The sequence below is a fragment of the Canis lupus genome, chromosome 14 (genome assembly GCF_003254725.2).
Source record: "Canis lupus dingo isolate Sandy chromosome 14, ASM325472v2, whole genome shotgun sequence".
Classification (NCBI taxonomy): Eukaryota; Metazoa; Chordata; class Mammalia; order Carnivora; family Canidae; genus Canis; species Canis lupus.
In genome coordinates, this window is record NC_064256.1 from 21,012,837 (window position 1) to 21,038,576 (window position 25,740).

General features: G+C 38.7%; 1 protein-coding gene across 10 annotated transcripts in view; it reads left to right on the forward strand.

Annotated features, from left to right (window-relative positions):
- DYNC1I1 (dynein cytoplasmic 1 intermediate chain 1) overlaps positions 1–25,740 on the forward strand; it is a 440,266-nt gene that overhangs the window by 390,725 nt on the left and 23,801 nt on the right. The gene's annotated exons all lie outside the window — the stretch shown is intronic.

A 25,740-nucleotide genomic window follows, 5' to 3' on the forward strand; every position in this document is an offset into this window, starting at 1 on the left:
AGGAACACAAACATTCAAGACATAGCAGATTGTAAGTTAAATCACATAAAGAAGAATCCTTCAAATGATAGAAATAATTGATGCTAAGAAATAAGACTTTGAACTAGTCAGGAGTCAAATTTAAAAACAGCTGCAGTATAATACTTTGTCCATAAAAAAAAAAAAAAAAAACACTATAGCTCAAAAAGACTCCCCCCAAAGTTTAAAGGCAAACCAAACAACAGGAGAATTTGGCAACAAAAATAAGCATTTTGTACATTCTACTGACCAATTATTTGCATTTCTATCACAAAGATAAAATAGGAGGACAGAAAATCTGTATTCCAGGGGAGATGTTATGCTGCAATTAGCACACTGAGCAAAATGAATGTAATCTTGAAGACTTTAGCAAAGTCCATATCCACTCACTCTGCATAAGTAATGTGATTGCCAGCGAGACAGTAGCACTTCACACACTTTTCTGCAGAGAGAAGCTATGATTTTAGACATCAAGACTAAGACATAAAATTTCTGTACATAGGATTTCAGAAATATTGTAGTTAAATAAAAAAGCATATTTGGAGAAAATGCGGCCTCCGTTTCTCTTTGATTTGAAAAATTAGTATTACTGTTAACTTTATATATGGTTTTATTTCAATTTCCCATGAAGATTGCACAGGTTGAATTTTTGAATTGGGAAAGGCTAAAGGAAGAATGTAATACTGTATATTTTTGGAGGTTTGGGCTTCTAACCACCCAAAAGAGTGGTTTAGTTCATGAACACCAACTAGCCACATTGACCCCAGGTGGAAAATTAACCTACCTAACGGTGTTACAGAATCTTAAAATTTTAACATGACTCTTTGGTTTCATTATCATAGTTAACTTTTTTAAAAAGATTTTTTATTCATTCATTTGAGAGAGAGGAAAAGAGAGAGAGAGCACAAATGAGTCAAGGGGCAGAGAGAGAGAAGTAGACTCCCTGCTGGGCAGGGCACCTGACATGGGGCTCCATCCCAGGACCCCAGGATCATGACCTGAGCCAAAGGCAGACACTTAACCACCCAGGTGCCCCTATCATGGTTAATTTAGAAAGAGAGTTAAGTAACGCTTATTAGTGACAGAGGCTCTTTTTTTTTTTTTTTTAAGCATAGTAACTGAACCATTTTTGATAGAGGAGCTTTGTTCATCACTTCAATTATCAACATACTGTATTTTAACTCCATTCAAGGGAAGTATAGATGACCCTTGTCTTAGTGTAACCATGTGTGGAAAATAGTATTCTTACCATTTAGGCAATATATGGGAGAGTCCAAATGACTAAGAGCAAATGATCAGTCATGTCCTCATGGGCATGTGTGGTTGGAGCCTCAAAGATATAGAAAGAATATAGGTTCTTAACCTGTGCACATGGATCTTCCATGTGAATTCCCACAATAAGCCTTCATCTGTCTCTCTTCCCTGCATGCCCCACCTGCTCTTCCCTCCAACTTTTTAAAAACAAAACCAAGCACGGAGCCCTACCCTTGACCTTGCTACCTCTTTCTCATCCTTTTTATCTTCTGCCTTTTCCCACCAAACTGTGGTTTTCCTGCCAGCAATTTCTATCTCCATGATCACCACTAAACCTCCTCCTTCAAAAATTGCCCTGCTCCCCTTCTTGCTTGTTCCAAGGGCATTTTGCCATTTTCATTTCCTTTCATGACTTTGCTGTTTCAATAATGTTGATTAGTCCCTTGGAACATCCTTCTGTAATATATCAATGAGGCTGTTTTTAAGAAAATAGTAAAAAACTGCATACTTAAAAGTCTGTCTTTGATAATCCTTTTAAAAAATAATTTTTAAAAATGCATAGCCTGAATAAATTCTACTGAGTTACCAACTCTTACCTTTTACTATATCTTAGCCCATTAAATTTCCCATCCATCAAGAAATGCTGGAGTTGATACTTAGAAATGAAGTATGAACTCTTGGCTGGATTAAAACATTCATTATTCCACTCAGCTTTTCTGTTTGCTGAGGTTTTGGGTAATTTTTTTCCTGTACTGTAGTTTAGCTTAGTGGCTAGACAAGTTATGAGTCTTTGGACTTTTTATCATTGCATCCAGCTTGGAAAGTTTCAGTGGATTCCAATTAAACATTGGGTTAATATTTATTTTGGTCCTGATACAGCTTCATAAGGATTTAGGTTCTTGATACTTTTCATGCATTTGCCAGCTCAGTCTATTCCTTTAGTCTTCAAAGGGCTCGAGTTTCTTCTGCTTGTCTTGATCATAGCCTCTAAATCCTTTCTCTGTTAAAACTTTGGGGCCCTAAAATTCAATTCCTTTATGTTAACTGGTCAGGTAGATGGTCTGACTTAACCCATGTGTTGGCATTTGATGTGGCTCCTGGGCAGCACCCCGGGATGCTGTCATCCAAGAACCATTCACGACACACATTTGATTGATGGAAATCACTGACTTCTCTCAAATGTATCTTGACACTGTACAATCTATCCTAGCAGCTAACCTACATCTCAGTCCTTTTAACAAAATGTCTTTTAACAAAACAGAGAATCTGAAAACAAAATTTTCTAAGTGACTGAAAGGTGATGACTTTGCACAAATTAGAAAGATAATCTTCAATTTCCAAGCAACTACTGTGAAATCAATAAATATTACCTATTTCATGTTGACATCCTCTGCCAGGGTTTAAGTGTAAGATGACAGTCGTACCTGGTTTTGTTTTGGTTTGGTTTTTTCCATCTTAGCTACTAGGAAAGAATGATAATTTTAATTTTTTATGAACAAAAGAAATTGTAAAAATGTTGCTTTTAAGGAAAAACTTCAGTTTTTACCTTTAAAATGAATCCATTAAAAATGATTATGTATTGTAATAAACATTAAATATGGCTGTATTACACATAAGACAAAAATAGTTTTGTCTTGCTTATTAAATTGCATTTAGTGTTACATAGTTTCCATCCTTTCCCTGTAAGACCATGAACTCCTTGAGAATAGGCTCATATTATTTTGTCTGTATCCCTAGTACCTGGCAGAGTGCTTGGCATCTGGTAGACACTTAACAAATCATTGAATTAATATATGAATGAATAATCCCTGGATTTTTAAAAGATGTACATTAAAGACATACTGTAGCAAATATTTAGTTAGTAGTGGTTTTGAGCAGTAAAATTCGTAGCCATAATTTAGAAATATAATAATTAGTAAACTGAGGTTAAGCTTTAAAAATCCTATTAGGAAATATTTAAGAAACTATAATTTTGTGGGGGAAAAAATCTAAGGCAACTATCCAGGAGCAGAGTGGCCTCCTAAATATTTTTCTTACGAAGTAGATGAGTAGGATTCCAATTAGTCTGTGAGAATGATCTGAAGAGCTGGGCAACCAGAGTATGTATCCTTAGCCATCTCTTCCACTCAAGAGGATATTTATCCAAGTGAGCAAGGGAAGAGGCTCCTCAACAGGCTGACAATCTTCTTTTGGGGCACTGTAGCCCGGGTGCATGCAGCAATACTCCTTCTAAAGGATGCCCTTGGGAAAGTCTGTGCTTTGTGGGATATGATCTCCCTCAGGAAAGGGGGGGCTTGACTCTCTCTAAATCATAGTTTATAAGAAAAAATTTTAACTCAAACTGAAGCTGGAGAGGAGAGGCTAGAGAAGGAAATGTGCTAAAGAAGCTCCTCAAAATACAAGACATCCAAACTGAAGTTTGAAGGACTTCATGAGGTAAAGGGCCACAGGGAAGGGTGTTCAAGTATAAGGAACAGAGTGTTCAAAAATAGAAGAATGGGATATTTTACACCCTACTTGTATAACTTAAGGAAAATTACTCTCCCTCTCTGTGCTGCAGTTTATTCATCTCTGCAATGTCCACTACAATACTACCTACCTCATAGGGTACCTATGAAGATTAAATGAGTTTGTATATCTAAAGGTCTCCAAACAGTGCCAGGCAGAGAGTAGTATGCACTGTGAAAGAAGTAGCAATGCAGGGATCCCTGGGTGGCGCAGCGGTTTGGCGCCTGCCTTTGGCCCAGGGCGCGATCCTGGAGACCCGGGATCGAATCCCACATCGGGCTCCCGGTGCATGGAGCCTGCTTCTCCCTCTGCCTGTGTCTCTGCCTCTCTCTCTCTCACTGTGTGCCTATCATAAATAAAAAAAAAAAAAAAAAAATATTTAAAAAAAAAAAGAAGTAGCAATGCAATTCTTACTGTTAAATATAGTTATTGTTGATATTGTTGTTATTTGGTTATTAAACTGTCTCAGTTGGGCTGGAGCAATGGTTGCAAGGTGACCAGAAGGGAATAATGAAAGGGTGCCTCTGGGAACAAAAAGGGACCAGATGATGAAAGACAGTCTCTGATGCCATGGTTAGAGAATAGACTTTCTTCTGAAGATGATAAGAATCATAGCTTATGGTAAAGTGGGATCTCATCACCTGTGGCTTAATGTAATGAAGAATGAGACTAGGCACTAAAGACATATAACCTCCCCCTCAGGACTCTGACCCATAATGTTAGCATAATGGGCTACATGTGATGACTGTTTCACCAGATTACCAGCAATACATGGGTTCCACATTATCCCCACCACCTCCTATCCATTAGCCTCCTCCTATCTTAACCTTATTTGATTGGACCATTAATGAACACTCTTCAACTCTACCACACTCAGTTGTAGCATCTTGATTGACCAGAATGTTTAGTTTTGCAACCGTTCCTGAGACGTCCCTCTCAATTCATCACTACACTTAAATATGTAGATGAAGCCCAATCATGATGATAAAGACTTTAACGATAATAATCATAATAATAGTAGAAGCTGCATTCAACTGAATACTTCCACATGACTGGCATTGTACCAGTGATACTACATAATTCCAAGTGTGTTTTTGTAAATATGCTGCTGCAGGATCCCATCTTGAATGGATTGTTGCAGAATTGTCTCATCTGACCTTTCTGCTAGCTTTATGTTTACTTGTTCTCCCATTGTGTCTTCAATTGGAGTTTTCTTTTTGTCCACTTATAACTGTTTTAAGTGTTTGAGCCTAAGATATATTCTCTCTTCCTCATTCTTCTTAGTTCTAAGAAACTTGTGTCACTAGTGCTTCTAATCCTTACTCAGAGCGCCATAAATTTTTATACACCTGTCCCTGCCCCACCACATCCTGACTTCTCAAAGAGGATTTAAATATGGCAGGACAAGAAGATGGGGAGACTATCATTTGTCCTAGACCTAAAGAAAGCACATGTAAAGATTTTTTTCTTAATCTATTCTAATGCCAATTACTTTCACAGTTTCTACATGTTTCTTTAGTGTGGTTGACTGTTCAGTATGTATTTACACACCTTTTTTCAGAGTAGGATATTACTATGTTCATCTTTACCCTGTGTCTGATATGTGTTAGTTTGCCAGTATTATTCTCAATACGGAATGAGTAGAATGGACAAATTACTACTTTATCAAGTCGGAACAATAAAAATTGAGAGAATGTTCTCATTCTTCTAGTACTTTGTAAAGAATAAATAAAAGTTTTGTAGAGGAAAAATAAATACAATTAATCTTTGAAAACTCTTATTTTCTCTTCCAAAGGAGAGTAACAGGCCCTCCCATAAATTCTGGGGAAACAGACCTCAGTGTTTACTACTGGAAGCTCACCAGCTCTGTGGAAGTTTCTGGAGAGGAATGTTGTGGAATTGGCGGTAGAGTGAAATAGTGTTCTCTGCTGTCCCCTGGTTCATTGGCTTGAACTGAGCCCAAGTCAAAAGTAAGAAGAAGTCTCTTATAAGTTGTCAGTTTCCTCCTCACTTAGGACCTTCCTTAATGATTAAAAACTTAACTTTTAAACCAGATTTCCCCCTCTACCACTCTGCCAGACCCAGCTGCGTTAAGAGGTGTAATGGGTCACCAAACCAGGAAGGTTCTGCTTGAGAATCTTGGCTTCCACCCAACTATGGAACTTAATTTATGCCTGATTGATTTGATTTTTCTCTCCCTCAATTACCCTCCTTTTACAAAGATCAGTAAATCAGCTGAGTTTTTAACTCTTTTACTATTAAAGTCATTTCTTTAATTTAGCAATCCATGCACCATCAAAATGAAGTGTGAAGTATCTATGTGAGCATGTGCATGTGTGTTTTTTCTTGTTTTTTCTCTTTACAATATTTTGTGTTAATCTAGGTCTGTAATGAATTAGAACAGCCATGTTCTTTGCTAACAATGCCCTCCCCCATTTCTTAAAAGTCTGTCTGTTTGGAAAAATGGTTCCTTAGGAGCAGGGAATGACCGTGTCTTCTTTGCCAAGTTTGTGAAAAAATTATTACCCATTTCTCTGAGGTTGGTGTCTCTCCATGTCCACTCTCCCTACATAATCCTCCTAGGTAATCTTCCTAAAACCTTTAATTATACCATCTCCTTTTACTACAACATATAACAGTGTTTGTATTTAGTGGAATCTAAACAGGCATTTTTTAATTGTGGGAGAAGTTCCATGATTTAAAAAGGTACTGAAAGAATTAAAGTGAACAGTATCTTTAGCAGGGAGGCCTTTGTAACTTATTCTTCAGAAATGGGTTGGATATATGCATGCAGAGATCCCTAAATTTATCTGAATATGGGACTCATTTTTACCCAGGCATATTGAGAGAACAGTATTCCTTGGAAGATAGCTCTGGAAACTCTGACTGACACAGCTTTACTTGCTTTCCTAATCATTTCAAACACCTCAACCTGCATTTCATGGTTTTCCACCCTTTTGGACAAGCATCTAACCATCGGTCCCAAAAGTTCTAAATATGATCTTTCCAATTTGCGTTTCCAATAATAATGTCAAATAAGTAAGCAAAAACCCCCAAAAAACAAAACAAAAAAAAATTAAAAATCTTCCCAAACCTAGTAAGGATAGAAATGACTCATGAACTTGAATATATCTAGAGAGAAAATAGAGAGAGGCTGAAAGATAGAAGAATTCAGTGTCCAGAAATAGTATGTAGACATGAAGGTGTGTGACAAGGCTCCAGGAGCCATGAAGGAGCTTTCCATGAAGTCAGGTACAATGCCAGCACCACATGGAATAATGATTAAACAAATATACCACTTTTTAAAAATAGTCTCTATGTTCTTTATAGAATCAAAGTCCAGGTGTGGGGAAATGAGAAAGAAGGGCCACAAGAAAATTTGGTTTAAGTCATAGAAATCAGACCTGAAGAGAATGCCACAGAGTCCCTGTTTAACTGCCTAATTTTACCGAGAAGAAAACCAATGTCATGAGAGGAGTGATTCAGAAATTCTTTTAGTCCCATGTTTTTTTCTATCTCACACTGATTGTAAATGGGTTTTAAAAAGTGGTTTTAATGGTTTGAACTGTCCATCTATTTTTATTTGTGATTTAATAATGGACTCAAATGCTTGAATAACTTTAACCATTTTATTTGGCTTAATAATGCATCACTATAGTACTGAAACTATTCTTACAATAACTTTAAACAACACCAAAAAATTTAGCGCCCGAATACAATGTAAAGGTCTTTTGTTGTATTTATTTGTTAATTGTGTCCCTCTTTCCACTGAACTATGAGCTTTCTGGAGGTTGGTGGCCATATTTTACTTCTAGTCTGTATTTTCCCACCGCTTTCAATCAGAATAGTAAGTGGTTAACATATAATGTAAGCTGATTATCTTACTGACCAATCACATATAAATGAAATTATATCAGTAGCAGTTATACTGCTAATTAACAATTAGAGAAACTCTGAGCTTTTATATTTATTGCAAATTTATTTCAGTCCTCATTCAGGCACTAAAACACAACTGCATCCTACAGACCCGCAAAGACACCTCTGTTCATTCTTTATTGATATTTCTGAAGGCTGCATTCTCCATGTATCACTTTTTTCTACTCCATTGATCTTTCCCCCTTTGTCCAATCAACTGTACATTCATATGAACACATGAATGTATACATATCAACCTACACATTATCACTGCGAAACATGTAAGAATATAATAGCAGTGCAATTTTTTAAACAATCATCCAAAGTTCATACTTTACATTAAGGTTCACTCTCAGTGTGTTGTACATTCTGTGGATTTGGACAAATGTAGAATGATATATATTCATCCTTATACTATCATACAGAATATTGTCACTACCCTAAAAATCCTCTGTGCTCTGCCTCTGTATCCCTACCCCTACCCTTTGGCAACCGCTGAACTTTGTACTGTCTCCATAGTTTTGCCTTTTCCAGAATGTCATGTAGTTGAAATTCTATGGTATAGCCCTTCTAGATTGGCTTTTTTCACTTGGTAATATGCATTTAATGTTCTTCCATGGCTTTTCATGGCTTGATAGCTAATTGCTTTTTAGTTATGAATAATATTCCATTGTCTGATATGCCATAGTTTTGTTTTGTTTTTAAATATGTTCATCTACTAAAAGACATTTCAGTTGCTTCCAAGTTTTGGCAATTATGAATAAGTCTGTTATAAACATCGGTGTGCAGGCTTTCACGTGGTCAGGAGTTTTCAACTCCTTTGGATAAATACCAATGAGTATGATTGCTGGATCATATGGTAAGAGTATGTTTAGTTTTATAAGAAACTGCCAAACAATCTTACCAAATGGCTGTGCCATTTTATATTCCCACCAGAAATGAATGTTGCTCCATATGCTCACCAGCATTTGATGTTGTCAGTGTTCTGAATTTTGGCCATTCTAACCAGTGTGTAGTGGTATCTCATTGAAGTTTTAATTTGTATTTCCCTGATGACACGATATGGCACATTTTTTCATATGTTTACTTGCCATCTATGTATCTTCCTTGATGAGGTGTCAAACTCATTGGCCCATTTTTTTTAAATTTTTTTATTTATTTATGATAGTCACAGAGAGAGAGAGAGAGAGGCAGAGACATAGGCAGAGGGAGAGGCTCCATGCACTGGGAGCCCGATGTGGGATTCGATCCCGGGTCTCCAGGATCGCGCCCCGGGCCAAAGGCAGGCGCTAAACCGCTGCGCCACCCAGGGATCCCAGCCCATTTTTTAATCAAGTACTTCTTCTTATTGTTGAATTTTAGGAGTTCTTTGTATATTTTGGATAAAAGTCCTTTATCAAATGTCTTTTGCAAATATCCTCTCTCAGTCTGTAGCTTGCATTTTCATTCTCTTGATAGCAGTATAAAGTCAATTAAGATTCTCCTACTAGAAAAGGGGCACCTGAGTGGCTCAATCAGCTGAGTGCCCAACTCTTGATTTCAGCTCAGGTCATGATCTCATGTGTCATGGGATTGAGCCCCTCATTGAGCTCCTCAGCAGGGAATCTACTTGAAGATTCTCTCTCTCTCTGCCCCTCCCCCCACTCGTGCATGCTCTCTCTCTCTCAAATAAATAAATATTTAAAAATATATTCTGCTACTAAGGCAAGTATTGCCTTCTCTAACCTTTTAATCAAAAGAATAGTATATTTGATTGATTATTTGCTCATTAAACCAGTAGTCAAGAAAACTTAGTGTATGTTTAACCTCATGCCAAGGACTTTCACAAGAATAGAAATGAGGCATGGTTCCTGCTACCAATGGGTGCTTAGTTACGCAAACCTGAGTAAAGAATGGAATTTCTTTAAAGGAAAAAGTTCTTGTCAACCTCTAGCATTACCTTAAATTATTTTCTTTATAATCAAATACATATAAACAGAGAATAAAGTATATACTCCTTATATTTATTCATTTAATACATATCTATTGAAGTCTTACTGTCCTCTAGGCACTGAACAAAGTAACAAAGGTAGACAAAGTACTTGACTTCACAGGCATGTTCATTCTGGATGGGAAGAAAAAAGTGTGCACATCAAAAGAAACATAACCAATCCTTATTTATGGCAGTTGTGTTCTATAAGGTTGCCATAATGAATTGATAAACTCATAACCATTGCTTCCAGGGGAATTATAGGATTAGGTTTCTGAGAGCCTCTGGTCGTCACATTTTCATAAACTAATCAATACGTGATCCTGTTTGGGGGCACCTGGATGGCTCAGTGGGTTAAGCAACTGACTCTTGATTTTGGCTCAGGTCATGGCCTCAGGGTTGTGAGATTGAGCCCCTTGTTGTAGAGCTTGCTTAAGATTCTCTCTCTTCCTCTCCCTCTGGCCCTCCCCTACTGCTCACACACTTTCTCTTTCTCTCTCTCAAAAAAAAAAAAAAAAAAACATGATCTTGTTTTATGTGCATTTCTGTTTAAAGACATCTTATTAATATGTAAGGTTGATTCATTAGCAGTGAATTCCAGCCAAGGGCTCATGCCTGAAGGAAACTTATCTAATACGTATTTTGTCAGTAAAGCACATCACAGCCTTCTTGTGCTTAGGGGCACTGGACGATACTTAGCACCATGCTTGGGAGCCATTATAAACAGTGAAATAACCAATAAAAAAAACATAAAAATTAAATTTCATGGCACCAAATTAACTCCAAAAAGGGCATTTATTTATGGTATGGGAGTTGAAACAAGACAGCAGAGTATTGTCTTATTCAGCCTTAGATGAATACCAGGTGACTCAAACTTTCCTCCACTCTAGCCTTGTCCATGAATGACTGTGAAACACTGATTTGGGGCTTACAAATAAATCTTAGAGAGTAGGCAAATGCAAAAATTCAGAATCCATTAATAAATGAGGACCAACTGTAAATAATAAATTTCAGATAGTGATAGGTGTTAGGAAACCAGTGAAGCAGGATTGGGGTAGAGAACGACAGGACACCATGAACAGCTATTTTACAGGGTGACTAGGGCAATCCTCTGTGAGGAGAGGACACTTGAGTAGACATGAGTGATTAAAAGGAGTTTGTTCTGTCAACGTGAGGGGAAGGAGGATATTGTAGGGAGCAAATGTAAATGGCTGCAAATCAAGGAGCAAGTTTGACTTGGTTTATATGAGGAACAGGACCAAGGCCTCCATGTTTGCAGCAAAAATAAAATGGCAGAAGAGGAGTTTGAGAAGGTAATAAGAGGTCAAGTAATGCATGGTCTTGTTGGCCTAAGGAAGAACTTAGATTTTGTGTGAAAGGGTAATGAGAAGACACTGAAGGTTTTAAAATATATATGAGCTGGGGTGCCTGGCTGGCGCTCAGTCAGTTGAGTGTCATTGACTCTTGATTTTGGCTCAGGTCCTAATCTCAGGGTTGTGGGATTAAACCCCACCTTGGGGAGTCTACTTCCTCTGCCTTTCTCCCCACTGGTATGTGCATGCATGCTGTGTCTTTCTTTCTCTCTCTCTCTCTCTCTCTCTCATAAATAAATCTTAAAAAAAAGAAAAATAAACAAAAATAAAATATATATGAGCTATAGGTTATAACTCAACTAATTTTAGAGGCCCCCTAAAATTACAAATTAAATTTACCTCCTAAAATACCATTCAAATGAACTATATTAACTTAAGTGACAAGGTTTCTTTAAAAGTAAAGTGGTGACACAGTGTGACTCTCAGGCTGTCTTCACTGCTGACCCTGTGCCAGGTGATGACCCCAAGAATGACCTTCACCTGACACAAATGGGTCATTTCTTACTCACAAATCCTTGGTGTTTTTTCCCTCTAGTCTGCCATGACTGTACCAAAACACTGTTGCTGGGCTGCCTCTGACATACAGTCAGAAAGCAACAAGATCCAGCTGATCCAAAGCAGGTTAAACTAATTTTTTGACTCTTATTACCTAGAGGAAAATCTAAAATTAATATTTCTCCTAGAGAACTCCTAGAATCTTCCTCCCTCAAGGATTAAACCCCCAGCCCTCCAGAATTATTTGATAAACCTTGCTCCAGTGGAGCCATTTCAGGGCTGTGAAACTGCATTGTATAATCCTACAACGGTGAATATACGTCATTACACATTTGTCCCAACCCACTCAATGTATATCACCAAGAGTGAGCCCTAACGTAATCTATGGGCCTTGAGTGATAATCATGTATCAACATGGATTCAGCACTTGTAAATAGATACCACTCTGGGAAGGGTGTTGTTAGTGGGAAGGCTGTCCATGTGTAGGGGCTGGGGATATGTGGGACATCTCTGTACTTTCTGCTTAATTTTGCTATGAATGTAAAACTCCTCTAAATACTGAAGTCTTAAACTTGCTCTACATGGAAAAATAAACAACAATTTAGGATTGCAGTAAGAATATATTTAAATATAACTGCATCAGACAGACTCCAAGGCAGCCCCAGGCCCAGTGCCTGAAAAGAAGTTGGAAGACAATGTCTGAGGCCTGAGGGACAGAGACATCTCTGTGCCTGTGTGGGTGTTTGAGGGGGGATTGTGGGTTAGGCAGGGCTTGATTGGGACCACATGATTGGATGGTGTATGAGAAGGGGAGAGACTAGCATATTCTCTAAGGTGAACAAAGGCTTGAAGGCCAGAAGGTTTTCAGAGTACAGAGGGGACTCCGTCTGTGAATGCAGACGACTGGCTGGAACAGAGGGTTTTGATTAAGGGATCAGGGAAAAGCAAATTTGGAAAGGCTGGCCCTACCATTTCAGCACTGATCTACCCCAGTGGGACCAGACAGTGGTATTCATAGCCTCGGATTGTCTTGTTGGAGTGCTGGCCTTGGGATCTGTGGCATGGAGGTACTTTCTCAATGTAGTTATTTCTACTGAGCCTGTCACTAGCTCAGCAGGAGGTAAAAATTACTTGACAGTCTCTCCTGGCTCTCACCCATCCAAAGCGTGAGGGAGCGTAGGGGTGTCAGAGTGGGTGGGCGTTGAGGAGGGTTAGTCCTTAGGAACTGAAGCTTTCAGTGAAGAATACAGCACACAGAGAGGCTTACCCATAGTCTGGGGCCCCAAGCAAACAGGCCCCCCCACAGTGGAGTCCCCATTTGTACCTTTCACTCTCAAAAGGTTTTATCTGGTATGGAAATCTCTCTTCTCTTTCTCTGTCTCATGCACACATACATGTACACATATGGAGACACACACACACAATTATTATCAAAAATCGCTTTGGAATTTAAACTCTCAGCTAAGGATCCTTCTCCTAAACAAAGCTACATTTTAATACAGCTCTACTGGTTCCCTATTACATTGCAAATGTGAACTACTCACCGTAGGCAGTACGAGCTCCTTTAAGTCCATTTGACTTCTAAAGGCGAGGGTGATAACATTTTGGATTTCATTTTTGTTTGTCCTATAAGAGTCTTGAGTTTGGGCCAAAAACCCAGGCCGTGGATGAATGTGCTTTAGACCTCATTTTTTGTCACAGGGCCAAGTGGACTTGGGAGAGAGGGTGGAGCTGTCTGTTCAGACATGATTTTTAGTTTGCCCTTTGCCTCTGGAGCCAGGGCCTGGCCCCCATCCAGCCGCACGAAGAGAAGATTATGGTATTTTCTAGGTAATTTTAAGGAACACAAACCCAAAGTAAAGTCAGGTGGTTTCAAGTCTGCACTGAATTTTTCATGTTAAGGATTTGTCATGATTTGGGTTTTCAGCAGAGCTGTATTTTAAATGATGAAGGGAGTTGTATTCTTCTGCAGACAGGCATGTTTTGGTTGTTTGCTAATGACCTCTGGTTTTGCTTATGAGGAGTTTTGTTAACAAATGGAAATGTAGCAAAATAAAACACTCTCTTTCGTACTCTTTTTTTTCCTCTTTCTTCTTTTTTAAACAATGAGAACCCTTGCAATAAACTGTCAAAACCAGGCTATAGATATTGGTTATTGTAGCATCATTAATACTGTGTAAAAATAAATTAGTCACTTTAGCAATCAAACACATTCTTCTGATCTCCTGTCGGTGCTTTTAAACAGAGCCTTCCCCTCACTGTTTGATAGATCCTATTGTTAAGAGAAGAGAACTGTAGAGATGTATTAAAAAACTCTTTGAAATTTTTCCAACCTCAGGAACCCATTCAGCAGTAATTAGCCTTTAAGGAGGTTGATAAAGGAGAGCTGGGCAGGGGCCTGCCTGCTGGAGTTTAAAGGTTATCCCCAACCCCTGGAAGAGAGGGTTCAGGTTCAGGACCCTTGTCATGCTCCATCTGCCCTGCCTTTTCTTGCCCTCTGACCCCACCACCCATCTCACTCTCCACCTACGTTTCCTCAAAGAAAGAGAAGCCAGGACTGAGCCTGCAGAGGGTGACAAAATTAAACCAAAATAAACTTTTATCTCAAGCACAGACTTCTCTTTCAGGGGGGAAAAATTGCTCTGTCTTTAGGCTAAAATGACTGATTGAATTGAACACAACTATAACTTCTGGTTCCTGTTTAGGTCCATTCCCTCAATGGCCGTGGCCCATTCGTATTGAGATGGCACTGAATCCCACAGAGCTTTCCACTTCCCATCCTCACCCGTCCCCATTGTCTCAACACCATTGCAGAACTATGGGTGTGATTGAAAGCTAAGTGAACATTTTAAAAGAGGCTCTGCTGTCTCCAGAAGGGGGCATATTTATAAAAATTCACTACAATTCCCCTTAGCAGAAGGTATGGTAAAGACAAGATAGAGGTGTCATCATTGATAACAAGGGAACATGATCAGGAAGGGGGAAAGAGCTGCTCAGAAGCAGTGTATGTCTTGCAGTCTTGGGGAAATTCCCTAAATATAGAATTTCACGGTGAATACGCCCATATGGGTGTGTGTTAGAGACCAAGATAAAAGAGATGTTCCTTTTCATTTGAGAGCTGTATTCGTTTGCTAGGGCTGCCATGCCAAAGTACCACAGGCTGGGTAGCTAAAGCAACAGAAATTTATTTCCTTAGAGTTATGGAGGTTAGAAGTCCAAGATCAAGCTATTAGCAGAGTTGATTTTTTTTTCTGAGGCCTCTCTCCTTGGCTTGCAGATGGAGGTCTTCCTGTGTCTTTACATGGTCTTCCTCTGTATAATGTCTGTGTCCTAAACTCTTCCTCTTTTAAGGACACCAGTTATGTTGGATTAGGGCCCACCATATGACCTCATTTAACCTTAATGACCTCTTTAAAGACCTGTCACCAAATACAGTCACTTTCTGAGGTCCTGAGTCATTAGAGCTTCAACATATGCATTCTGGTGCTAACACAATTCAGCCCATAACAAGAGCTAAGGACATGTCATTATCACAGTTGACTCTTGGTTATGGACCAAAAAAGTTAACAACAGTGAACATCCCATGAGTTCCTTTCACACACACACACACACACACACACACACACACACACACACACCCTCATTCCCAGTGCAGGAAGAGCTCCCAGTCAACTCAAGGTTGACTCCCAGGGGCAGCAGATATTGGGGGAAAGTAGCAGGAACAGTTGGTGCAATGTGATTAATGGAAAAAAAATGACTTTATTGATGTTGAATCCAAAGACCTATTTCACCATTGTCACCATGATCAGAATATATTTACTAATTGGTTAAGATTTCAAGTTCTGTGTGCTGATATTTGGACTTAGGCTTTTTCATAGTCCATGCACAATTCTCCTGTTTCTGGGCATCACTCTTCTTCTCCAGATAACTAAATAAGAATATTCCATGGAAAAATATGTTTCTCTGTGTGTGTCTGTCTGTCCATTTATATATATATATATATATATATATATATATATATATATATATATCTCTTACACACACACACACACCAATTGAAATGTATATGTTACAAAGCATCTTAGGTACATACTGATGCTTTCAATCTAAGGGTAAGTTTTGTTTGTTCTTAAGGTGATAAAATTCATCATTCATCAGACATTTAATTCTCAATACCTTTTTCCTAATTACACAGAAAATTGCTGGCTAGATTTCCTACTGCCCAAGTCACTAGTCGCCTGTCTTATTACTACTTTTCATATCATTTTTCCTCCCCAAAATAGTGCCCTGCTCCTGGTTCCTTCCCCATAGTGTACAAACATGCTGAAACCTTTGCCATGACAGGGCAGTGATCATAAGTTTCATTGGAGATTAGGTTTAAGTTACCAGAGTGAGGGGGAAAGGTTCTGAACCAAAGTAGCATGCTAGAAGAACAAGAGGTAGCCCAAGGAGGATGTTCAATCAAAAATCAATCAGGGAAGGCAGAGGTTCAGCCCTGAGGAGACTAAGAAAGAATTGCAAGTCCAAAGAATCAGAAGAAAGTTCAAGGCTCTGCTCCTAAGTGTCAGGCAGAAATGAGACTGCACCTAGATGCTTCCTGCTTCATCACCTACTTTCAACACATCTTATCTGCCTCCTATTTGCCAGCCTTGATGCCAAGTGCTCAAGATACAAATCCACATAAGAAATGGTCCAAAGTGTCAAGGATATTACAGCTAATGACAAGTGGGTTGACCTTGAGAAAAAAAAAAAAAAAAGGCAGCCCTGAACATCAGTGATGTTATCATCCTCTTAGAGATTGGCAGTTCATGATTTGGTGGGTGGGTTGGCTTAAAGTATCATGAACATATCCTAAAATTGGGTTTAGCTCTCCAAAAAACTTGAAGAGCCAGTGTGCATCCACACTGACCACTGCCACATATTCCAGCCACTCCACAACAAACCTAATCAGTCTTCTGATAGCTTGTCTCTGAGGCTATCAGTAAGCCCCTAATCGCTAAATGCAATGGCTTCTTTTTAGTCGTCATCTTATATCACAGACTCTACCCCTCATTCTTAGGGCCCTCTCCAGCCCCAGTTATGTCTCATGGCTTGCCTTAGACATCTCCACTGGTTCTTTCCCCTTTGCTTCCTTGGCCCAGTTTTTCAAAATTTCTGTCACAGCCTTCTTTTTCTTCCTCTCCACTCTCTCTTATCCCTCAGCTTCTCTAATCAGTGATTACTTGGCATGGGCTTCAAGTCTGTCCTCCTTTTCAATCCTGGACCCACATTTTCACTGTCAGCTTAACCTGAGTATCTAGTCCAAAGACTCGAGTATACCATGTTTAAAGTACAAACTAGAAAACAAAAAACAAAAAACAAAACAAAAAACTAGATCTTCCTCCCCTACTCTCTTTCTTCTTCTTTCTACTCGATTAATGATATTCATCATTCAGCTGTCCACATTGGAAAAGCTGAAAACTATGACGGTAGGCATCTCTGCATCCATTCAGTGCAAAATACAATGCTTTGCACATCTATCAGTACATGTTTAAAGAAGTTAGTAGCTCATTGCATCAAGAAGTCTAAACTCTATACTTACGACCATTCATAACATGGCCCCAACCGTGCCCTAAACAAACCAGAATTATTTCCTGTTATTTTTCAGGGCAAACTCTTAGAATCCACCAGGCTGTCCCCACTTTTCAGCTTCCCATCCATCTGGGAATTCCGTGCTGATTTTCACAGCCAGGTCTTTGCATGTTTTGCTTTCCCCTCCTTGACGGGCTTCCTTCCCATCTGTCAAAGTCTAGGCATCTTTCAAGGCGGGTTCCATCACCTGTCCTAGATAATACCTTCCTTGACCACATCAGACCATGGTAACTACCAACACCCACTCCCCCCCGAATCTCCGAATTCCTCTGGCACCAAACATCTGTACCACAGAATTTCGCACCTGGCTACATACTTGTTCTTTTTCTTTGGTATAAACAAGACAGAAAACCAGTCTCTCTTCCAGGGATTCACAGACATGGTAAATTCCTCCTTGACTTTTTTCCCAAAAATGTGTCTTTGAGGAGGAATTTGTAATCTTTCTTACTTCAGATGGTGAAATTTACATACCTTCTTGTGATCAACATGTTTTGTCTTAGTTGTCAGGAAATTTCGGACTGTTTTGGGACCAGATTGTAATAATCAGCTTATCTCAGAATCCTAGCAAACATTATCTATCCTGCCTGCCTCTACTGCGTGTTTATTCTTCATTTTGCAGACATTTAATTTATGAGACACTGTAGATCCTTTTGGGACAAAATGAGAAAACAGACCTCCAATTAATCGTATCCTTCTCATTTTATTTCATAACTTCTATATTCCTACCCGGATTGTGAGTCCTTGAGAACAGAGTTAGATATTCTATATCTTCTATTAATTGCCCAAAGTAGAAAGCATACGGTAGTCTCTTAATAATTCACTGTTGATGACTTAATGCTTTTGGATGTCCTAAGTGAAATAACCTACTTTGTTAAAATGAGTATTTTAAACCGAGATGAAAACATCTAAAAATTACATAATTCTAACAAAGGGCCTTGAGCCTATTTACTTCTGCTAGCATTTTGTTCAATGTTTTAAAATATCGGAAGTAGAACACAATAAACACGAATCACAAGTTAAAGTTTATGCTATTACATTATCTAAACTTAACACTTAAAATAGGAAAGAAGATTAACGAAATCAGTAGTTCACTGCCAGTAACACTTACCGGATGACAGAGTGCATTTTTGCCCCCAGAACCCCAAAGCCCTGCTGGCTGCCTTTCTGATAATCACCACCGTTCAGGTGGTGTCTGACTTATTTTTTTCTCCCCTCATCCTCATTTTCACTCCCCCTTTCCCCTCCCTTCCTAACACAAGATAGCAAACATTAAGATTGGCTTTCAGTAAAACTATGTGTGCCAGTCATCAAATTCTTTTTCTTTCTTGCTTGCTTTTTCTGGGGGTGGTGGGGGATGAGGGGGAAGAGGGGTTCCTTTTTAAAGCTCACCCAGGGAGAATACTTTAACTTTGAAAGAAACCACAAGAATGTGATCATCAAGTCATAGCCAGACTTAGCCTGTGTTCATACTTCCTGTCCTTTTACCCCTACCCACACCCGCCCCCCCAGATTCACCCACCAACACATACCTAGAGCTGTTATTTATACAGAAGGTGCAGATAATCCATATAAGTACAAACACTTTTGAGACTCCTTGCCCAACTGACTGGGCTTTCCCACTGTGCAAGAAGTAAGGGCTATGGATCTTTTCCTTGGCTCTTTTAACCAGATGGAAATGTTTGCCTTTTCTTTTCACAAGTTGCCTTCTCCACCTTTTCCTTCTAAGCAATAATACTAAAGAGAGAACGAGGATAACAACAGACACAGTATCTTCATAATTATGAGATTCAAAGATATGTCCTCCCCAAACTCCTGATCTAACCTACATTGTATGTGTGATGTTGGAAGATAAATTAAAACTCATTTTTGCCATCCCAAGTAATTATTTTTGGACCAAACCAGTGTGGGTCCACCTTGGCTAGCTTCATGCGACCTCTTACCTTGCAGTTTGTCCAGGGCTCCTAATTAATGTAGGTTCTTTTCGCACAGCCATGTGTAATGTCCTGAATCTCCTTGCCTCATGTTTAGCTTCTGTTTGCTTTTTTAAAAGAAAGTAATTTCAATTTGTCTTAGGTGTAATAGAATATAGTAAGCAAATCTGATGCAAAATAGGAAACATAATGTGCTCTACATATAAACAGAATATTTTGAACGTCTGCTATGTGGGATTCTCCTTTTTGTTTTTTTCCATTATTGAAATAAATATAAATATCAGCTATACTAGTATTAGATATAATATAAAAGATGTATTACATTTAACATCAGGAGACACAGGAGTGCAGACCTACAAAAAACTTGCCTTGACCCTTTGAAAATGTGTCCTTGATATAGATAGAGATGGATAGGGATATGTAGATATAGATCATATATATAAAATCAATTACTGATACAAGAAGCAGAATAAAAAATTTAAATAATTTTGGGATGCCTGGGTGGCCAGTCAGTTAAGCATCTGAGCCTGGAGTCCTGGGATGAGCCTGGAGTCCTGGGATGGAGCCCCGCATAGGGCTCCCTGCTCAGCAAGGAGTCTCCTTCTCCCACTGCCTTTGCCCTCCCCTCTGCTTGTGCTTTGTCTCTCAGATAAATAAAATCTTCTTTAAAAATTTAAATAATTTTACCATTAGAACTTAAACCCAGAAATCTGGGTATTTAGGTATATGACTTTTGAACAAAAATGAAATTTATCGAAATGTCATATTTATTACTAAGTATAATGAGATCACTAATGTCAGATTAGCCCTGGGGACCAGCAAATGTTTACCTGGCACTTTAGAAATAAGTATGAGTCAAGGTATAATGAATGGATCTAGATTTATAATTTTATATATTTTAAATCTTTAAGAAGTATACATTAGGAGGGCACATGATATAATGAGCACTGGGTATTATATAAGAGTGATGAATCACTGACCTCTACCTCTGAAACTAATAATACACTATGTGTTAATTAATTGAATTTAAATTTAAAAATATGTTTTAAAAAAAGAATTATACATATATAGAGATAATAGCAGTTCATTTATACCAGTAAGATAATTTGTAAGCCAGATGCTGGAGTGGAGGTTGACAGTTTGAGGATCAGCATGGATCTGCCATTTAATTTAGGAAGATGCAGCTAAACAATTTGACATAAAATAGGTAATAAATGAATAAACAAAACTGGCACCACATTATATGCTCATTCTTCTAACTTTTCAAGTCTTCAAGACAAGGATACAACCACACTTAAAACTGCTTCTAGGGCTAACCCATTATCCTCCCTCTACACTCCCTCATCCTTAATACCAACATCCTTCCCACCTGCCTCGAGTACAGTCTGTAAGCAACCTGACCTTTATCTACGTATACCTCCATTTATGTAGAGAGAAGAAATGCTTCCTCCTCTAACTGAGATCCTGTTGGACGTGAAACCACTCCGCCACAGTAGAAATAGAATTGGCCCAGAACCACCAAAGGGGTTCTGTTGTATTGTTTGCCTCCTACAGCCATGGGGGCCTTCATAAAGAAAATACCAGCCTAGAGAAAGAATAGCAGTCCAGAGAACAAGCCACCTCAGTTGCACTAAGGAACCAACTCGGCCACTCCGGTTTGGGCGTTACGGTGGCCCTCTCTCTGCTCTGCTGCAATTCAAGCAAGAAGGCAGAGCATAGCAAAAGAGCCAGAGCAGCTGAGATGAATGCAAACAGCAATTTAAGAGAGCATCCCAGTTTGTTTAGTGTTTTCGCACAGATTTGGACAGCTTTGTGCTACTAAAATGCCCATGTTAAAGAAGAACCATTAGGTGGAGCTGATATTCATAGAAATCATGCCAGTGCGGGGAGGGGGGCAGGGGAATATTCCTTTTATGAATTAGGCAGAGCTTGTAGTTTTTATCATGGCTTTAAACACTCAAATACTAGTCAAAACCTGTGAATATGTATACATTCTTTTATATGGATAATTATCCTCTTTATTGGTGGCGCCTCCTGGATTAGGAGGATTTTTCCATGCAAATAAGCAGGAGAGGAAGGTAGTGCAACAAAGAACAACTTTTATGTGGCTTCAGTACCTATTTAGCCAAACTTCTACATTTGTAGAGAGGCAAGTGCTCTACATTCCTGGATTTCTAGAAACTTCTTTGTAATTAATTACTTTAAAGTGACTAATTCAAATTAAAGTCCTTATATAGTTTCTGTTAATGCATACAAACAGCAAGCAGACCCACTATCCGTGTGCTGTTAAGAATAGCTCACCCAAAGTATTTATGTCTAATTTCGAATATCTGATCATGATAGAAACAGGCAAAGGTATCGTATATGTCTGGTCTGTATTGTTTTAGTATGAGCAGCCATAGAAATTGAAGGTTAAATACGGGATACTGTGTGCTTTTAGAAGGATCCTAAATTACGTTGCAAATAATGTTTTCTAATGATAGTACCAAATTCACAACACCTCTTTTTGGCCAACAGAGTTGGGTTTTTTTGGTTTGGTTTGGTTTGGTTTGTGAGTTTTGGTTTGTTTGTTTGTTTAAGCACTTTCTTTTTACGGTAGAGGCATCCATTTTTGTGTGAGCCTGAAGTTTTGGGGTCCTTTGGTGGTTTTTTTAAAGTGATATTGTGGTCTCACATTTTAATGTTTCCTGGAAGAACTGGCTGGCTATTTATTTTAATTACTTCACAGGAACCCACATGACAATTTTTGAAGGACATTTTCTTATTACTCATTGTTTAGTATTTTGGTCATCGTTTTTTCCCAACAGGATATAGTTTCAAGGTAAGATTCCATTTGTTTTCTTTTTATTTCAGAATAAAATACAGAAATTCTACTGTTAATTTTCTGGCCCCTTCCCCACCTATCCATGTATCACCTCCACCCCCACCACTCTTCCCCTCCACTCCAAAAGAAATTTTCATGGTTTGGGTAAACATTTCTACTAAATCTGCTTGAAAGCTAATCATTTAGAGGCAAATACGACCTCAAGAACCACAGTGTTTGGAGGTGTTAGGAGGCATTTAAACACAAATCTTCCTATTCACAGCCTTCAAAATTCTAAACTATTGGGGATGCCTAGAGGTTCTGATGAGGGGAAAATAAATAACATAGGGAAAAAATAAAACAAATGTTTTGTTCTCTAAATGTGACTTTGGTATGTATCTGACATCAGAAATAGAAATTCATCTTTCATGAAATCATTTTATAGTTAACTGATTGGAAAAATATGCAGCTCTAGTCATTGTCAGAAGTATACTTATAAAATCAAAGCTCAAATTTAGAGATCAAGTCTTTATTGTAAAACGTTGATGGATGTTGTACGGTTTCACTCTGGAACAGAGTTCACTACCTGCTTCTCTCGTGTAAATTTAATATTCTTTATTTCTTCTTTAGTTGGTCAAATAAGAGGTCTGTCATTACTTTCATAATTTCCAGTTTTTCACCAAAAACCACCCTGATACATTTTTAGATGCCTATTTTCATGAAATAAAAAATGTTTTAAAATTGCTGATGGGAATATCACAGGACATCGAGGAAAATGGCTTTAACTATAACACTTACCTTTGAATAACTCCTTGTAAAAAACTTTCACAAACTTTTTTCCCTTCAATCCTTACTGCAGAACAGAGTCGTGGAAAGCCAGTAGGAACTTGTTAGATCAATTGCTCCCACCTTCCATCTTATAGAAGAAAAAACTAAGGTCTGGGATGTTAAGTTAAATTTACCAACGTCTATAGTCTGTGTCTACTTTCCCCCATTGCTTTTCTGGCCCATGTGTCCCGTGTTATCCTCATCTTTCAGATCATGTAATTACAGCCTATCTCACTCAAAGCTCTATAGGCATTTGGTGAACTGGAACCCAGATCTCTGCCTCCTGGCATCATTTTAATATACTCTCTAATGCATGGCCTGCTGTTAATCCCTGCTGGCTAAGGGCCATTCCTATCCTATTCCTAGTTTTTTGGAGAAAAAAATTTCTGTTTGTGTCATAAGGTGCTAAGGATGCCTAGAACTGTATGGGTAGCACCTTGAGGATTATTAATGATTAATTCAGGAAATGAAATAACCATCTGTGATATTTTTAACCCCTTCTACAAGTTACGCAGTATGTGCTTAGTAAATAACAGTTGAATTGAATGGAACAACAGGTTAACAGAGCTATTGTTTTTGCTAAGAAGACCGAAGACCGTTGCTATGTTTTATAGAGGACCACATGCTTCCATCAGATAGAGGATGTGCTTAGCAGCTAGGAAAACCAGACAATCAAATCTAACTCCACCACTTACAACCTTCGTGGCCTTTAGAAAGCTACCAAGTTTCCTGAACTATAATTTTCTTTTCTGTAAATACTGTCTACCTTACCGAGATTTTATGTGGATTAAATTAGAAATGTGTGTGTAGAGTCACGCACAGCAAACACCCAACAATTTACCCTTCCCTGCCCTTCATGTCTGTCTGAGAGGTGACTGGTGGCCTGCTTCTCTGCACTGTTTGAGAGTCGGGATAGTAAAGTCGAGCCGATACGTGTGTCTGGATATTTTTGGGTTTTGGGCGCAGCCCTGGAAACTTGACTAAAGCACAGGGTGTTGTGGCTTTGTTTCACTGGCATGTGTCACACGTGTAGTACGCTGGGCAGCAGTGCACTTTCCTTGTTTTCCTTCTTTAGCAGTGTGCCGGTGCTGAACGCAGCACTAGAAGGGGAAGCACACAGGTGGAGAGGTCTTTGGTCTCATGAAATTTGATGGTTTGGAAAAACACTTGCTACAGTAACATGCTGTGAAACCATATTGAGTTTACTAAATGGCCTTGAGTATTTTGCAGAGTAAATATGTAGGTCACCAAGCTTCTGTAGCTTTAATAGATACAAATAATATTAGAGGATCCTCCTCAAAAATCACCGGTCAGGATCTGTCCCCACACTCTGCATCTTTTCAAAACTTGAAACATTCTAAAATCAGTGATCATGCTATAGTGTTGTGAGTCCAGACATTTAGGTTTCAGACTTCCATAACAGAATCTTTAGACACTGATGCTTTTGACATACTTTGTGAAAATGTTAATAGCTCATGATATATTTACCTACTACTGTAAAATGTTTTCTATTAGGCACTTGAGGCAAAGAATTTTAAGGTTTTTATTTTAATTCCAGTTAGTTACCATAGGGTGCTATATTAGTTGCAGGTATACAGTATAGTGATTAGGCACTTCCACCTGGTGCTCCTCACGACAAGTGTGCTCCTTCGTCTCCATCACCAAATTTTTAATGGGGTTTTCAGATAACCCGTTGAGCCCCTTAAAATAAAAAAGACCAAAGAATTCCTTTATCAGAAAAGTACAATTAATATTCAAAATAGCACTGCTTAATAATGGAAGAGTGGCATTAACCTATGCCTGTCTGCTTATACCAGGTTATACTTGGGAACCAGTGGTTCCTCACTGCTGGTCCACCAGGTATCCTGACAGTGGGTTCAATCCCGACGAAGACTCTCCCAACCTGTGAATTTATCCACATTAAAACAAAGCCTTTGAAAATGCAAGCCCTTCTTCCTTTCCCTAAACGGGTGCATACTGCAGCCTAGAAGAACATGCCAGTGATTCTTGCAGTGGGAGCTTCCGTCTTGAGGGTCGGGGGTGGTGAGGAAATTGGAAGAAAACCTAGACAGTAATAGCATTTCAAACTATACTATTAAGCAGGAGAAAATTGGATTTTGGTAAGTCATGAACAATAGCTGTTATTTCCAGATGTTTAAAAAGTGAAGTCTCCAGGATATATTACAACTTTGACTAAGTTTCTCACAGAAACAGCAACTAAAAGAAAAAAGGAAAGACACAAAGTAGAGATTAACAGGGTAATTTATCTCGAGAACTAATGTATCAGATAATATTGGCTTCCTAGAAAATGACTGTTTAAGGTTGGGTGGTTTTATAATTGATCAGAACAAGGACTGCAGATGTGGTATGTGTTTCATGTCTGTCTGTCTGTGTATGTCTCCATCTAGACCCCCATACACTCAGTTATATTATCAGCTGGGTCACCGAGAGAGGATACTGAGAATTGACGCTTTTAAGCATGTGTTTTCCACCTTTTGATTTGAAGAAAAATGTGTTATTCGTGGTCTTTAACAAATAGTGACTGGCTAACGATAAAATCAAGAATTTGGGGCGGGACTAGTCTTTTACTAAGAGTTAAATAATTTAGTATTCACAAGTGATCAAGGAAGGACCAGCTACTCCAGCTTAGTAAGGAATAATGATACAGTCATGCCACTTGGAGGTGTCTGTCACTGGATATTCAGATTCTCTGGATAAGGTAGTTTGAATCACCTAGTCCAAAGCACGAGAGAAAGCAAGAAGCTGCCTAAATAGCAATTGGGCAAATAATTTTACCTTGAAATCACACGGCAAGCATGGTTATAATAAACGTTCTGACATAAAAGAGTTATAGAATATTAAAATATAAAACCATAAGGCTAATGTCTACCCTTTCGATTTTGAGGTCCCAATATCTTACGTTCTTTTTCAAATCATTCCCACATTAGACATTTTTTTTGCAAGTAAAACACATCTCACCCATCTACCTGTGCCCCTCATGCGCAGTGGCCCATC